Genomic DNA, 15,073 nt, shown 5'->3' with positions numbered 1-15,073 from the left:
TGAGGACTGCAACAGTGAATACCACAATGAACATCATTTGTTGCAAACTGAAACTGCAAATTCTAAGCCAGACCTGCACACACTAAGGACTGGGCTAATAATAAAACTTCACCTAAGTATATCTGTCTATAAAGAAGAACAAATGGTACTGCCTGAGGTGTCTTGCTTTAACTGTTCGAGAAAATGGCACATAACTACTGTACCATTAATAACAGACATACTGTACCAGTAAAAACGGTTAATGCTACTGAATAACTGTACCCGAAGTCTACACATGTAAATTAACTACTAGAACCAGAGTCTGTTGTTACTACTAGAACCAGAGTCTGTTTTTTGTCAATGTGCTGTTACTAAACTTGATAAATATACTACTGTGGTGGAAGGGAACGAGAGAAAAAGAGTTGCTGGCTTCAGGAAGTATGATTACATATGTTATCATACTAAGTTTGCAATCATAAAACAATTAAGAAAACATAAAATCAGAGTAATGTGTGTACACAGAGATAAAGATAACTAATAACTAACCTACACCACAGGCAGAAACACAAACCTTTTTAGATAAAGCATTACACTCTGCAGCTCTAGTGCCTAAATTATCACATGATGCGAGAATCAGCCAAGAGTCTCCTCATTTCAGAGAGCTATAGAGGCAACAGTTTGTTCACCTGAATATACTGCAGACTTGTATATAACCCAGTAAAGAAAAAGGAACCAATATCTGGATGGAAGGATTAAATAAATCTGATACTGAGTCTTGCCAAAAGACACTGGGAAGTTAAAGCAATAACAGAGGTTTAGGATAGAGAGCAACAGTACAGAGCCTATAGTTAAGAATGCATTAAAGGATGCATGTGTAGAAATGAGGAAGAGACAGATAAAGACACTACTTTTACGTCCCCTTTTTCAGTGTGAGGTTTAAGCTTCTCCTTGCTATGCCAAAGCATATAGCTAGTGATTCACAGTCAAGACTCTGAAAGTAAAGAAATAAAGATAACTACTGAAGCAAAAAAATCAACTATCGACACCTTATCAGAAAAAAAAATTGGGAGTTATCTTTTATAGAGTATGAACTAGATTAAGGAGAAAAGCCTGTTTTTACAGAAGAGGCCATGGCCTTCACTGCATGCCAGAATATTGATAAAATTAATGCTAACTTGGCTGATCTGGAGACAAAACATGCCAATTTCAAGAAAGCCCAGCTGGAATACAATTTGAGTACTGCTGAGGGAATATTACAAAAGTAAAAGGGGAAAGCAAGGAACAGAAAAGGCCCACTTTGTAGCCAAACTTTAAACTAAAGTACATCCTGCATTACAGGGTAGATACTGAGCCAGTTATTAATTCCAAGACCCTTTAGAACACCAATGATGAAATTGGCACATAGCCAGATTTGGGTGGTCATTTATGAATGGACAAGACAAGATACAGGGTCTTACAAGATTTTACTGGCCTGGTATAAGGAAACTGTTTCAGTGCAGAGGTGGGTACAGTCATCTGCATACTGCAAGAGGGTAGCTTGTATGGTAACTGAATGGAATTTGTTTATAAATATATTAAATAAACGAGGACCAAAAATCAAGCCTAACAGGTTAATAGGTAAGTACTGGGCTAGCAGACCATGCAGCCCATTTTAAACCTAGCTAATTTCCCTTTTTGTGCTCGAATTAACCTATTCCATTTGGCTAGAGATTGACCTTACCCATCCCATGGTCAATAATTGCATATTACCCCTAATGAGAATAACCAGGATCACACAATAAAACATTTGAGGGGTCTCATTCATGGGATAAAAGCATTTAGAAGCTATCTCTGTCCATTAGTAGTACAGTGAGCAATCTTAGGGTAAACTTTCTGTTTCCATCCACAGACCCAAGCTGCACTTGAATATGGACACGGATGAACTTTGTTTTATATGGATGGCTAGTCTGTTCCATAGCAGCTGTATCCTCTGTGAGATATACCTGCCCCTCCAAATTGTTCTGCTGATGTTGCAGAAGAGGTTTGGATCACTACACTGACCATTTCTGATGCCATTTGACTTGATGATGTGCAGTAAAGGTAAATCTATCAGTAGTAGGTCAGAGGATGCCGGACATAAGTCACCTCTTAGCAGCCTGTAGGATACAGAGTACAGTGACAGGGCTTTGAGTCAGCAGGACATGTTGTTTAGGCCTTGTATGCCTTTAGTAAGGTATACATATGGGTGATCCATTTGTTGCATGTGTCTGGACAGATGCATGCCAAAGGGAGCATTACATTCAAAGACTGGCCTAATGAGGCCTGAGTAAAGGGGAACAATGACATCTCTATATCTAGACACAATCCCTTTATTTACAAGATGTGCAATGTAGGACTTTTTTTTTCAACAATGGACACATGTAGGTCACAAGTTAAGTCACTGTCTGCATAAGTTCTAAAATCTTGAACAACTGGGTCAACTCTTAGAGGCATATTGTTAATGTGGTAGTTCCCTGGATAGGTGAGTTCCCATAGGATACAATAATGCATTTTTGGCATTTAGTTTCAGTCCATGACTTTGGCAACAGTTATTTATTTTTGAACAAACCTTCCTGCAAGTTGGCCAAGTCATTTGGAGATTCAATGATTGTTTCTAGCTTGCAGTTATCTGCCAACTTACACAGAGCCCTTAAGTATTGACTTTTACTTCAGAAAAGTAGATGCCAGATGCCAAACAGGAGAGTTCCCAGCACAGAACCATGGGGGGAGGGCTCCTCTAGTGACAGGCCCTCTGTGGAGGTAACTTTCCCTATTTTGATTTCCTGTATCCTATCTGTGAGCCAGTTAGCAATCCATTGGGTGACACTGGGGTTTATTCCCCATTTATTTAGCTTTTATATTACGCCTGAGAGTAGAATTGTGTCAAAAGCGTTGTAGTTTATACATGTTTTGCCTTCATCAATTGCTTTGGTGACCTTTTCAAACAAATTCACCAGGATGAGCAAGTATGACCTGGCCTTGACGAATCCAAACAAAGATGTGTCCAGTGTTTGGAAGTTCCCCATGTCCTGATTGACTTTTCTATAAGTTTTTCCATGGATTTGCATATGCAGGTTGTCAGACTTATGGGTCTGTAATTGCCTGGATCTGTGGAAGGTCCTCCCCTTACGCAGAGGAATGACTGTAGCTGTTCTCTAACTACTTGGTACAAAACCTGTATGGAGGTTGACATTGAACATTGTTGCTAAGGATCTGGCTAAATCATTCTTCGTGCTGTTCAAGATGCATTCAAGAATATTGTCAGGACCCATCAATGCAGCATTTTTAGCTTTTGGGATAAAGCATTCAGAAGCTGCCTCTGTCCATTAGTAGCACAAGGAGCACTCCTGAGGTAACTTTTATGTTTCCCATCCATGCATCTAAGTTGAGCTTGAATACGAACAAGGATGAACTTTGTGTCGATAGGGAGTATGTTCCTGAGCAGTGTTAGCCTATGAGATGTATACCTGTCTCTCTAACTCATTATGTTGAAGTTGCAGAAAAGGTTTAGATCCCTAACACAAAGTATTTCTGATGTCATTTTTCTTAACAATGTGCAGTAAATCCATCAGTATTGGATTCCTCAGGATAATAAGTATACCTTATATGCCAGATACAGGTTACTTCTTCACAGTCTGTAGAATACAGAGTACAGTGACGGTTCATGTAGCACATGTTGTTTAAGCCTTGTATCCTTTTAGTAAGGTATCTCTGCAGGTGTTCCAGTTGTTGCATGTGTCTGGACAGATACATGCTAAAGGGGGCATTATATTCAATGACTGGCCTAATGAAGGCTGAGTAAAGGGGACAATGCCATTCCTAGATCTAGGCACAATCCCACTGCTTGTAAGATGTGCAATATAGAAGGAATTTCTTACAATGGACACATCTTGTTCAAACGTTACGTCACTGTCCATATAAGCTCCCAAATCCTAAAAAACTGGGTCAAATCTTAGGGGTGTATTGTCAATGTGGTAGTTACCTGGGGCAGATGACTTCCCAAAGGATACAATGACGCATCTTCTATTATTTAGTTTCAGTCCATGAGTTTGGCACCAAATATTTCATTGGGACAAACCTTCCTGCAGGATGGTTAAGTCCTTCAGGGATTCAATGACTGCTTTTAGCTTGCAGTTATCTGCAAACTTAATCATCCAAAGCCCTTTGGTACTGGCTTTTACTTCAGAAAAATAGATGCCAAACAGAAGAGGTCCCAGCATTGAACCTTGGGGGATTCCACTGTTGACTGGTCTCTTGAGGAGGTAACCTTTCTTACTTTGATTTCCTGGGTTCTACATGTCAGGCAGTCAGCAATCTAAACAGTGACATATGGATTTATTCCCACTTTCTTTTGCTTCTCTGCTATGCCTTAGTGAGGAATTGTGTGAAAAGCTTTGGCCAGGTTGAAGTATGTAGCGTGTACTGTTTTGCCTTCATCCATTGCTTTGGTGACATTTAAAAAAAAAATCCACCTGGCTAAGTAAACCTGACCTGCCCTTGACCAGTCCAAACTGAGACAGGTCCAGTGTTTGAATGTTCCCTATGTCCTGACAGATGTCTATAAGCCATGGAAAGACTTAAGTGCAAGATAAAGTGTGGGCTAGGTGACAGTGGATGTAAAATCTTATATAGCGCTTTGAAAGCAGGATTACTGAAAGTAGTTTTAACAGTTGAAGAATGACCACAGTGGACATTTGAGATGAGTGAATGAATGAATCTGATATGAGGAGAGTGGACGAAATGTGAAAGGTTTTAGGAGAGATGAAGATGTGCACAGGTTTTGTGATGAGTCAAGACTGCACTGTTTGAGAAGTAAGATGTTTTACAGTGAGGGAGGGTTTGGTGCAAAATTCTGCAAGAACACAGGAGCTGTAGTTTTCTTGAATGCACTAAAGTAGTTAAGTGATAAGGAAATAGGATAACTGTGGAGTATTCAGTTGGTGGTAAGGGGTAACAGATGGCCTTAAGCTCAATGCCAAAAAATGTGTCTTCATCCGCTTTGGGAAAAACCCGGTTCCTTTGAATTACCACACTGATGGTAGTCCACTGAACACAGAAGGCATTATAAGAGATCTGGGAACACAGGTTGACAGCAACCTCTCTTTTGACCACCACGTTGCCACTGTGGTCAGAAAGTCCTTCTATGTGACACATCTCATTACTAAGGGTTTTGCATCCAGCAGGAAAGAGGTCATTGTCTCACTCTACTCTTCCCTCATTAGGCCAATCATCGAGTACAATGCCCCATTTGACATGTACCTCACTAGACATCTGCAACAACTGGAGAGGCCGCAAAATTACCTCACAAAAAGAGGATCCTAGGCCTTAAACACTTGTCCTATATGGACAGACTAAAAAAACTCCAACTATTCTCTGTCTCATATCGCCTACTTAGAGGCGATCTCTGCTTGACTTACAAAGCCATATCTGACCCAGCTCTGTTAAGAAATGCTACATCTAAAGAAATCCCAATCCCTCCGCACCACATGCTCCAGAGACCTCAACCTCATTACCACAATCAACAGAACATGCTTGAGGGACAGGTTCATAACACAGACTGCCCATGCTATGGAACAGACTTCCCATACATTTTTTTATTTTTATTTTATTTAACATTTGTTAACCTGGCTAGTCTAACTGGAGACAACTCCATTTTCAGCAGAGGCCCGGGGAGAAAAGCTCCACAAATTGTACAGACAGTCAATACAAAACAAAATGAAGGGAACAAAGTTTGATAGGATAAGTAAGTATTGTGCTCAACATAAGAAATTAAGTCCTGGTTTAGTAATACTTAAAATGATCAGTTTTGGACTAAAATATGGTAGGAGGTAAGAGAAAAAAAAAAGAACATGATAGATAAGAAAAGAGAGAGGAAAGTGTATAAGTATGAGACTGCAATAGTAGAGAGCAGGTTTAGAGTAGGGAGGATAGAAAGGTGAGAGACTGCTGAGCCATGGTTAGTCAGGATTGAGACAGGGGCACAGCCAGTGTTTTATTAAGTGTGTTTTTAGTTTTTGTTTAAAGAGAATAGGAGATGTGATGGAAGTGAGTTCAGTGGGAAGCTGATTCCAAGACTTACCAATGGTGTTGGAGAAAAGGGAGTCACCAGCTGAGTTATTAGATTTACATATAGTAACTAGAGGTTTGTTAGAGGACCAAGGAATTTAGGTTTGTATAAGGGGTAAAGAGATTAGAGAGGATAGGTGTATTGTTAGGTTGGTAGAATATTCTATGGACAAAGGTAAGTTGAGAGAGTAATAGCATGTTGTGAAATTCTAGCCAGTGAAGTTGTTGTAGATTCAGACAGTGATGGGTTCTATATTTGTTTCCGGTGACAAATCTAGCTATGTTATTGAGAGTGTTAGCTAATTTAGAGAGATTGTTCTTCTTGAGGTTAGTGTAAATGGGTGAAGCATAGAGGAGAGTAGAAATAAGATGAGAGTGGGCAAGTGTAGCTTTAGCATTGGGAGTTAAGAATGTTTTATACATGTCAAGCAGAGCACCTCACTAGCCTTCTTTGAGAGAAATCTTGATGACTGGATAGGAAATAGAAAATTCACGCTGGAGATCACTCCAGTGGCTCTACTCAACAGAGGCACTAGGAACTAAGGTTGGGTGGCACGATGCCAGGGTAATCATATGGGCTAGGCTTGTAAAGGCTCCAGGGCCATTAGCCAAGTACACGCCTATGAACCTATGAACACATAGGTCTGTATGAGTATAATAAAGAAGGAAGTGTAGGTGTTGAAGGAAGGTGGAGAAAACTTGTTTGTATGAACTTCTGTAGATGAAGCAAAGAAACAGAAGTGGTGTACAGTACAGAGGAATGTCAAGAAAATTTCTGGTAGATTAAGGTATTAATATTTAAGAAGTTGTGCGTGGATATGGGTGGGGAAGGCAGGATGTGATGTGTAAGAAGTTGGAGGAGAAAGAAAAGAAATAATGCAGTATTCAGTTGTGTGTATAGAGAAAGTACAGTTGTGTACACTTACCATAAATGTAATGTTCGAGTTTATTCACTGTTGCAGTCATCACATTTGGGTTATCCCTACCAGGGTAGCCCTTGGCCAGCCCAAATACCAGAGGCTTAGTATTTCTGCGTCAGTTGCTGTCGCTTCAGGACTGATGTCAGGTCATCAGTGGTATAAAGGAAGGGCATCTAATGAAATTACATCAGTTTTTCTTGCCCTAACTATCAGGAGTCCACAAGTGGGAGCCAGGATATGGTGGAAGAACCCCACCAGTATAAAGTAAATACCAAAATGTTCCTTGTAAGGAGAGAGAGTGAAATAGAGGTGGATGAAGGGAGGTAAACCAGGACTGCAACAGTGAATACACTCGAACATCTACATTTATGGTAAGTGTACACAACTGTACTATGTTTTTCATGTTTCACTGTTGCAGTCATTACATTTGGGTTGATTCCCAAAGCTGAGGAAAAGGGTGGAGGCAGTCAAGGAAGCTAGGGGCTGGCTAGGATGCCCTGCAAGACTGCAGTGGCAAACCCTGCCCTGGATTTGAAGAAGGTAGGCTGGTGGTAATGCTTGGTGAAGGTGTGAACAGATGTCCATGTGGCAGCCTCCAGGATGTTCCTGGTGGGGACTCCTCTGAGGAAAGCTGCAGATGTCTTGGGTGCTCTGGTAGAGTGAGTCCTGACCCCCTTAGGGGGAGGTTTCACATATTGCTTGCAACAGAAATGGATGCAGTGTGCTATCCATTTGGAAATAGTTTGTTTGGAGATAGCTTTGCCCTCTGCCCTGCAGCACAGCTGACCAGTAATTGATCAGTCTTTCTGAATGACTTAGTCCTGTCTAGACAGAATCTGAGCTGTCTGTGCACATCTAGAGAGTGCAGGATCCTTTCCCCCTTGTTTTGTGGGTTAGGGAAAAAGATGGGCAAATGAATGGATTGGTTGCAAGCCACACTGGACACCACATTGGGCATGAAGGATGGGTTGGCCTTAAGGGACACCCTGTCAGCATGGATGATGATGAAGGGCTCCATAGCCATGAGTGCTTGTAGCTCGGAGACTCTTCTGGCTAAATGATGGCCAGATGAAAGGCCGTCTTCCAGGAGAGAAACTTTAACTCTGCTGAAGATGCTGGTTTGAAAGGGGGCAGGCTTTTCCAACACAAAGTTTACGTCCCCAGCTGGGGTAGGTGCTCTTCTGGGTGGCCTCAAGTTGCTAGCCCCTCTTAGGAACTGTTTGATCAGAGGGTGAGAGAAAAGTGGGTGCTCAGTGTTGAAATGAGCAGAGATAGCAGAAGCATGAATTTTAATAGAGGAGAAGGAGAGGCCACTGTGTAGCAGGTCAGCCAAGTAATCCAGGATGAGAAGGAGGGGGGCTGTGCCATATCAGTTCCCTTAGCCTGAATCCAGGTGGAGAACCTTTTCCATTTGTCAGCATAAGACTTTCTAGTGCTAGGGCATCTGGCCTCACGTATAATATCTAGAACCTGTTTACTGAGGTTGGCAGATTGATCGGTGGTCAGGAAATAAGCCAGGCTGCCAAACTGAGAGTCTGCAATTGGGGATGGATGAATTCTCCTTCCCTCTGGGTCAGGAGGGTTGGGGTCTGAAGAAGATGCCATGGTGGCAGTGGGGACAGGCTGTGCAGCAGTGAGTACCAGTGCTGGCGAGGCCAGTCTGGAGCAATCAGAATTGTCCTTGATTTTTCCTTCCTTATTTTGAGCAGTACCCTGGGTGATGAAAGGTAGTGGTGGAAATGCATAGACCGAGAGGTTGACCCAGGGGAAGGATAGAGCATCCACTTTCCTGGCCATGCAGTGAAGCTCCCTGGTGCAGAACTTGCTGAGCTGATGGTTGGTGTGAGAAGCAAAGGGGTCAACCTTCGGAGTGCCTCATTTCTGAGTTATTAGGGTGAAGGTTCTTTGGTCTAGCTGCCACTCGTGTGAGTCCAGAAGATTTTCTGCTTAAATGGTCTGCCAGAGAGTTTAGACATCCTGGCAGGAATTGTGCTAACAGGTGGAGTTGCATGGCAGAGTCTGTGTGCCCAAGGTTCATGGCCAGCCTGCATAGAGGATAGGAGTGTGTCCCTCCCTGCTTGTTGATATACCACAGCACAATGGGGTTGCCTGTTTTGATCAGAAGAGCACCTGGGGAGAGAAGGGGCCTGAATGCTGTCAATGCGTGCTGGACAGCTATCATCTCTTTTCGGTTGATGTGCAGATGGACTTGCTGTGGGCTCCAATGGCACCATGAGGGGGTGACTTAGAACTCCCTGGTTTTGCAGTGGAGGAACTCCATTGCTTTGATCTCTGCATTCCCTGTGGCTGCTGTCTGGGGGGGGGGTCTGCTTCCCCGAGGTCTGGGCTGAACTGACCTGGTGGGGGCAGGAAAGGACCAGTGCTTGGAGGGGTATTATTCCTGGAAGGCTGTAAGCCATGGCGCTAGAATTTTGAGTTTTTTTTTATTAAACCTGTGTTTCTGCTGTAGCCAGTTGTGGTCTTCTTGCTGCTGTTCTTCAAGTTGTTACATACTTTGAGGGGCAATGTCTGCTGAACCTGGATGGCTGGACCTGTAGGAAATCCTTAACTGTCTGCATAGATTTAGCTTTTTCTTCAAATCTTTTTTAAGACCTCCTCTGCCTTGGTGCCAAATAAGTTGTCTTTGTGCAAGGGTGCATCCAATAATTTAGATTTGACACGGTCTGGCAGGGGCTGTTCCTTAAGCTAAGCATGCCTTCTAAGGACAGAACTGGTGATGCTGCTCTGCAAGAAGCTTCTAGGGCATCAAAACCACAGTGTAAGGTGTGCTTAGTTACTTGACTTGCAGAATGCATGAACTCCTGTAACTCTATTTTCAGCACAAACAGGAAAGGAAGACACTTTTTGTTTGAGGAGTTCCATGGTATGTTGCTGAAATCTTAGCATATGGAACTGGCAATTTAGTGCTCTGATAGCAAGAGTAGCAGAGGTGTACACTTTTTTACCCCATCTGTCTAGTGTTCGGGAATCCTTATCTGAGGGGGTGGGATTCTTAGCAGAAGTTGCTTTAATTCCTTTAGGCCCTTGAGAAATTACCTCAGGGTCAGCAGTAGGATTTTTGAAAATAAATTTGTGAGAGTCAGGGACTCTGTAATACCAGTCAGGTTTTTTGGGAGCGGGAGACAGGGTGTCAGGAATCAAACTAGATTCCATGAAAACATCATCCACATTATCCAGGGCTGGGGGAATTTCCTGGGGTCTGTGCTGTGGAAGATTCTCTTTTTAGACTGAGGGTAGTCCTGACATTCCCATTGGAAATGCTCCCTTAAGGTATGTAGGGTTTCGCCAAAGGAAAAGTCCTTGGGTGGAGAGGCTGAAGGAATGGATTTCCTCTGCATCACAATCCTTATAAGCAGAGAGGGGTGCATGTCTTCATATTCAGCTACATCAGAGTCTTCAGACTCCTGTTCAGATAAAACTACTAGGGACAGATCTTTCTTTTGGAAGGGGTAGCTTGGATTCCCCTGATCAGCATGATAAGGTCTTCCACCATTATAAGCATGTGAAACCGAGGCAAGGAAGCAGGTGTCTGAGATTGGGTCGTCGATTTCTTAGTTGTGTGATTGGGTAGTCGATTTCTTGGTTGTGGTTCATACCCTGGGCCTTAGAAACTCGGTAGTTTTCGGAAGAACGGTAGATGCAAAAGAAGTCGTTGGTCTGTGTTGAGAATCGGTAGTGTGAAGTACTTCCTCGGAAGCCGGTGCCTGCTCAGCGGCTCCAGACCCATCCAAGATAGAGACAACCGCAGGATCCTTAGTTGAAGAAGAGTTTTGCGGCATACCGGACTCCAATAGGGTCTCGGTAGCAGCCTGCGAATCCACAGAAGCGGGCATCAGGGGCTGCGAAAGCACCTCACTGAGGACTGGAGGACTGACGACTAACTTAACGGAAGCGTCGTCGGTAGGTTTGGACCCATGCGATCTGTCTCTGCCTTTATCCTTACTTTTTTGAAAGATCTGCTGTTGGATGGCTTACCGAAGCCATATCGGAATTCGAGGACTGCAAGCGAAAATATCTAGCTACAATAAGGGCCTGATGATGCATAGTTTTGGCGTTAAAGCACAAAAGCGACAGCGAGGGACATGATGGTCTGGGCCTAAGCAAGTGACGCAGTAAGTAAGTAAGTCTCAGTGTGGTATTTGCTTTCCACAGGTGAGACAATTGTTAACTTTTTCTGACATTGGTTAGAGCAACTAAAAAGGATCCCCTATGGGGTACTTAGCTTTAGAAGACTTCAGCTTCAATTCGACAGACAAAACTCAGGTAGTGGGCCAACCGGCACTCGTGCAAACTGCTTCTGCTTCAGGCTCCTCAGCAAGAAAGAGTGATGTAATGGCATTGGCTGTCTTACTTTATACTACTGACAACCTGACGTCAGGCCTGAAGCAACAGCAATTGGCGCAGAAATACTAAGCCTCTGATATTCGGGCCGGCCGAGGGCTACCCTGGCAGGGATAACCCAAATGTGATGACTGCAACAGTGAAACACGACGAACATCTGGATGTGCTGAGTTGCATGTGACTAGCTGGTGTTTTACTGGGTGATGTTTAGTAAGTTTAAATCTAGTACAAGTGGGAGAGGGTGGGGAACCGAGGGTAGGCTAGGGGAGTAAAAGTGAGCCACAGAATAGTGAGGACAAATGGGCGGGGATCACCAAAGCTGGCTGTTGTGTGAGTTCAGAAACAGTCTGTGAATTTAGGCTTGAGAAGGGAAATTACAAGGTAAGTGAAAGAAATCACTATCTTTCATCTTGGTTATGCTGCTAGGGAAACTATGTTCTCCAGAGGGAAGAAACACAACACCAACCTGTACAAGGTACTCAGATAAAATGTAAAGGACTTGATTAATACTTTTGCAAACTCAAAGAGGAACTTAATAGTTTAGTTTGCATACTAAGCTTTTTTGCCAGAATGACCTTTGATAACAAAGTCCTAAAACTGGACAGATGGGGAAATGCATGTAATATACAACACATTTGTAAGTTACATTACAAATGGTTATAAATTAAACTATCACGACTGATTATAATGTCTCTATATTCATGTATACGAAACTACCAAATCTGGTCAATTCGCATGTCATCTGATATAGCCAGTGGTGTGTTTTGGTCAACTACCATGACAATCAGACTAGTGCAAAACATCAAAGCAAGATCAATCACCAAACAAAAACAGTATAACATTTCTCTTTTTCCCCAAATCCTGTGCAGTCTAGGAGTGTGTATGTATGGACATCTTACCTCTCTCTAGTACACATAAACTATGTTTTATAGCTGTATATACAAGCACACACACGCATATATATACATATATATATATACATAGATATATATATATATATATTATAAATAGAGAGAGAGAGAGGGGGACAGTGTGTGTGTTACACTAGTGTGATGGGAGGTACAATACTAATTGATACAATTTTCGGCATCACACGATTCACACAAATCATGTAGTTTATTTTATTTATTTCATTTTTAAGTGTTTGTTAGTGATGATGTGTTGATACTACACACTCCTGTGAAAGAAATGAGATAGACACACAAGACGTCATTTTGTAAGACACAGCAGTAATGCAAAAGAGACATTTTAGTATGGAATGCAGATCTTTAACATACCCTGCAGAAATAGTCTGTAATGTGCTGTGCAGAACTGATGTGCAATGCAAAAACGTTAATGGTTTTAGTCTAAAATGTTGAGAAAATAAGGAGAAGACTGTTAAATCTAAAGCTATTGTGTACGGAAGTGCATAACGAAGACTTGCAGCATGTAGCATGGGCATTTGTGGAATGAATTTTGAGAATACTGTAATGCTCATAAATATTAAAAAAAATGAGAAGCTAACTCTAATACTGCAGTGTGCTGGTACAGGCTTGTAATAACAATGCACAAGTAACATCTACACTAAAATGACATGTTCTGTTATCTTGAAAGAGATGGGGAAATGTGGGACAGCAACTAGTGAGGTAGCCTTGCAATAGCCCATCATGCTTTACAATCTGCTCCCCCCATATTAAGGGGGACTTTTCAGAACACAATGAATCTATATACAGAGCGCAAGTTGTTATGCATTCATACAGACAAGTCTTCTGATTATAAGCAGCATCTGCATAGCTTGGCACTGCCACTTAATTCATACATTTCTGTATCTGTTAAACATCACAATTTTTTGTACTCCACAGCGTTCTGTCACAATGGACAGCATCCATTCTCAACTAACACTTCTTTACATAGTTACACAGTACTCAGCATGGAATTCTTGTTTATGGAAGTCCAGCATGGGGAAGGAAGAATGCTGTAAAGTACAGAAATGGGGATCTTTCACAAATTCATAAAAAAATGCAAAAATGGAACAGTGAGAAAAAATGCTGTGCACGACTCTATCATCTCACACAATCAACGAACTGTGACCTTATAAGTACATAATAAAAATTAACAAAAAGTCTTTTGTTATATACTTTACATTGTACAGGAACATCCTGAAAGCAGCGTTTACATAATACAAACTGCTGTACTGTATAAGCATTGCTACATCCCAAATATGAGACCATGAACAGCCTCTGGGTAGTCGTTTTGTCACTAGCTATGATGCCGGTGACCAATCACTAATCCCAGTGATGAAAAGTACATAGACACATCATGGCTGACTCCATTAACTCAGATGTCAGTACGCATGCAAGAGCACAACAATGCCTCCTGGTGGAAGCCAGGTGGTTGTACAACTCTGCTCCTATTAACACTCTGTGAGGATCCTGGTGGCATCTTATGAATGCACAAGTAGGGAGCTTGCAATACTAACACTTTGCTTAGTGTAGAGCAAGCAAGGAAGCCACCATGAATAGGGTCAAAAAAGAAAAACAAAAAGAAAGCCCCTTTTTCCCCTTAGTGCCCCACATCAGTCAATACACGTCTACCTAGACTACATCAGTAAAGGCTGCTTCCTTTCTGTGGTACACTGATGGGTGAGGCAGATCTTTCTGAGGTGAAGTAGATGAGGAGCTACCAGGTTACACCAGACCTAAGCACAATTGTTGCTACAGAAAGAAATGCAGAATAAATTGTGCTTAGATTATGGCAGGATGCAAGGCAATCACCCATTTGTTTCCAGTGTTTGTTTATATTTTTTTTTTTTAGGAGTAACATGGGGGTGCTAACTTCCTGGCTATACCTGATGTAAACTGAAACATCAACATAAAAAGAAATCCACAAAGAATTTTATTTAGATTGTTGCACGTTACAATGTAAATCACTCATCTGCTTTCTGTGTTTCTTTTTTTGGTGTGTAAACATACAACAGACTAGAACAGAATGCACAAGGTGGTGGGAAGACATGATACAATGTGAAGCACTCGCACCACTCCCCCCACTGTACTCATTCCAGTCCCACATAACATAGAAAAAAAAGACTGTACAGATGCCACGTTCTGATGGGAGTAGTGACCGAAGCAATACAAAGGCATGGTATAAGATGCTTCATTCATTCCAGTGTTTACCCTCAAAGGAGCACAATGCATTGATATGTGAAGAACAAGTCTAGTACGATGTCAATGTCATTCCTGCATCATCTTCTTCACAAACACAATTTACACAAATGAACATTATGGCTCACACTTTTACTTAATAAATATCAACATTTTTTTTCCATTCTAGAACAATCTGCCATTCGAATTAACAGCTCCTGACTTCACATGTGTTTGCAAATTCCTACATTCCACATCCTGACAATTCCAGAAAAATGTGACACATGGAAATGTTCTGCTGTAAAACTGGGCAAAGCTATTAATTTAGAAATGCTGACAAAAAAAAAATTTGGAAATGTGGCTATAAAATGGCATCTGATAAGCAATTCCAGACTATACACTAGTTTGCATACTTCTGCAATCCACACCTTGACCTTCCTGCACTTACAACTGTGGCATGTAGAGATGATGCTGGTTAAGAAAAAGGAAATGTTACGAAATATGAGAAAAGTGAATCTCAATGCATAAATGCTACTTTAATGTAGTGAAATGGATAGTGGCATGAAAACGTGTAGAGTTGCAATGAAGTGATATTCAAAATGTATGAAC

At 41.8% G+C, this 15,073-nt stretch overlaps 1 protein-coding gene across 2 annotated transcripts in view; it reads right to left on the bottom strand.

Annotated features, from left to right (window-relative positions):
- KAT2A (lysine acetyltransferase 2A) overlaps positions 1–15,073 on the bottom strand; it is a 647,704-nt gene that overhangs the window by 382,882 nt on the left and 249,749 nt on the right. The window lies entirely within an intron of this gene.

Source organism: Protopterus annectens, chromosome 13.part0 (genome assembly GCF_019279795.1).
Source record: "Protopterus annectens isolate FY-2018-M chromosome 13.part0, PAN1.0, whole genome shotgun sequence".
Lineage (NCBI taxonomy): Eukaryota > Metazoa > Chordata > Ceratodontiformes > Protopteridae > Protopterus > Protopterus annectens.
Note: the sequence above shows the minus strand (reverse complement) of the source record. Positions and strands in the feature narration are given on the sequence as shown.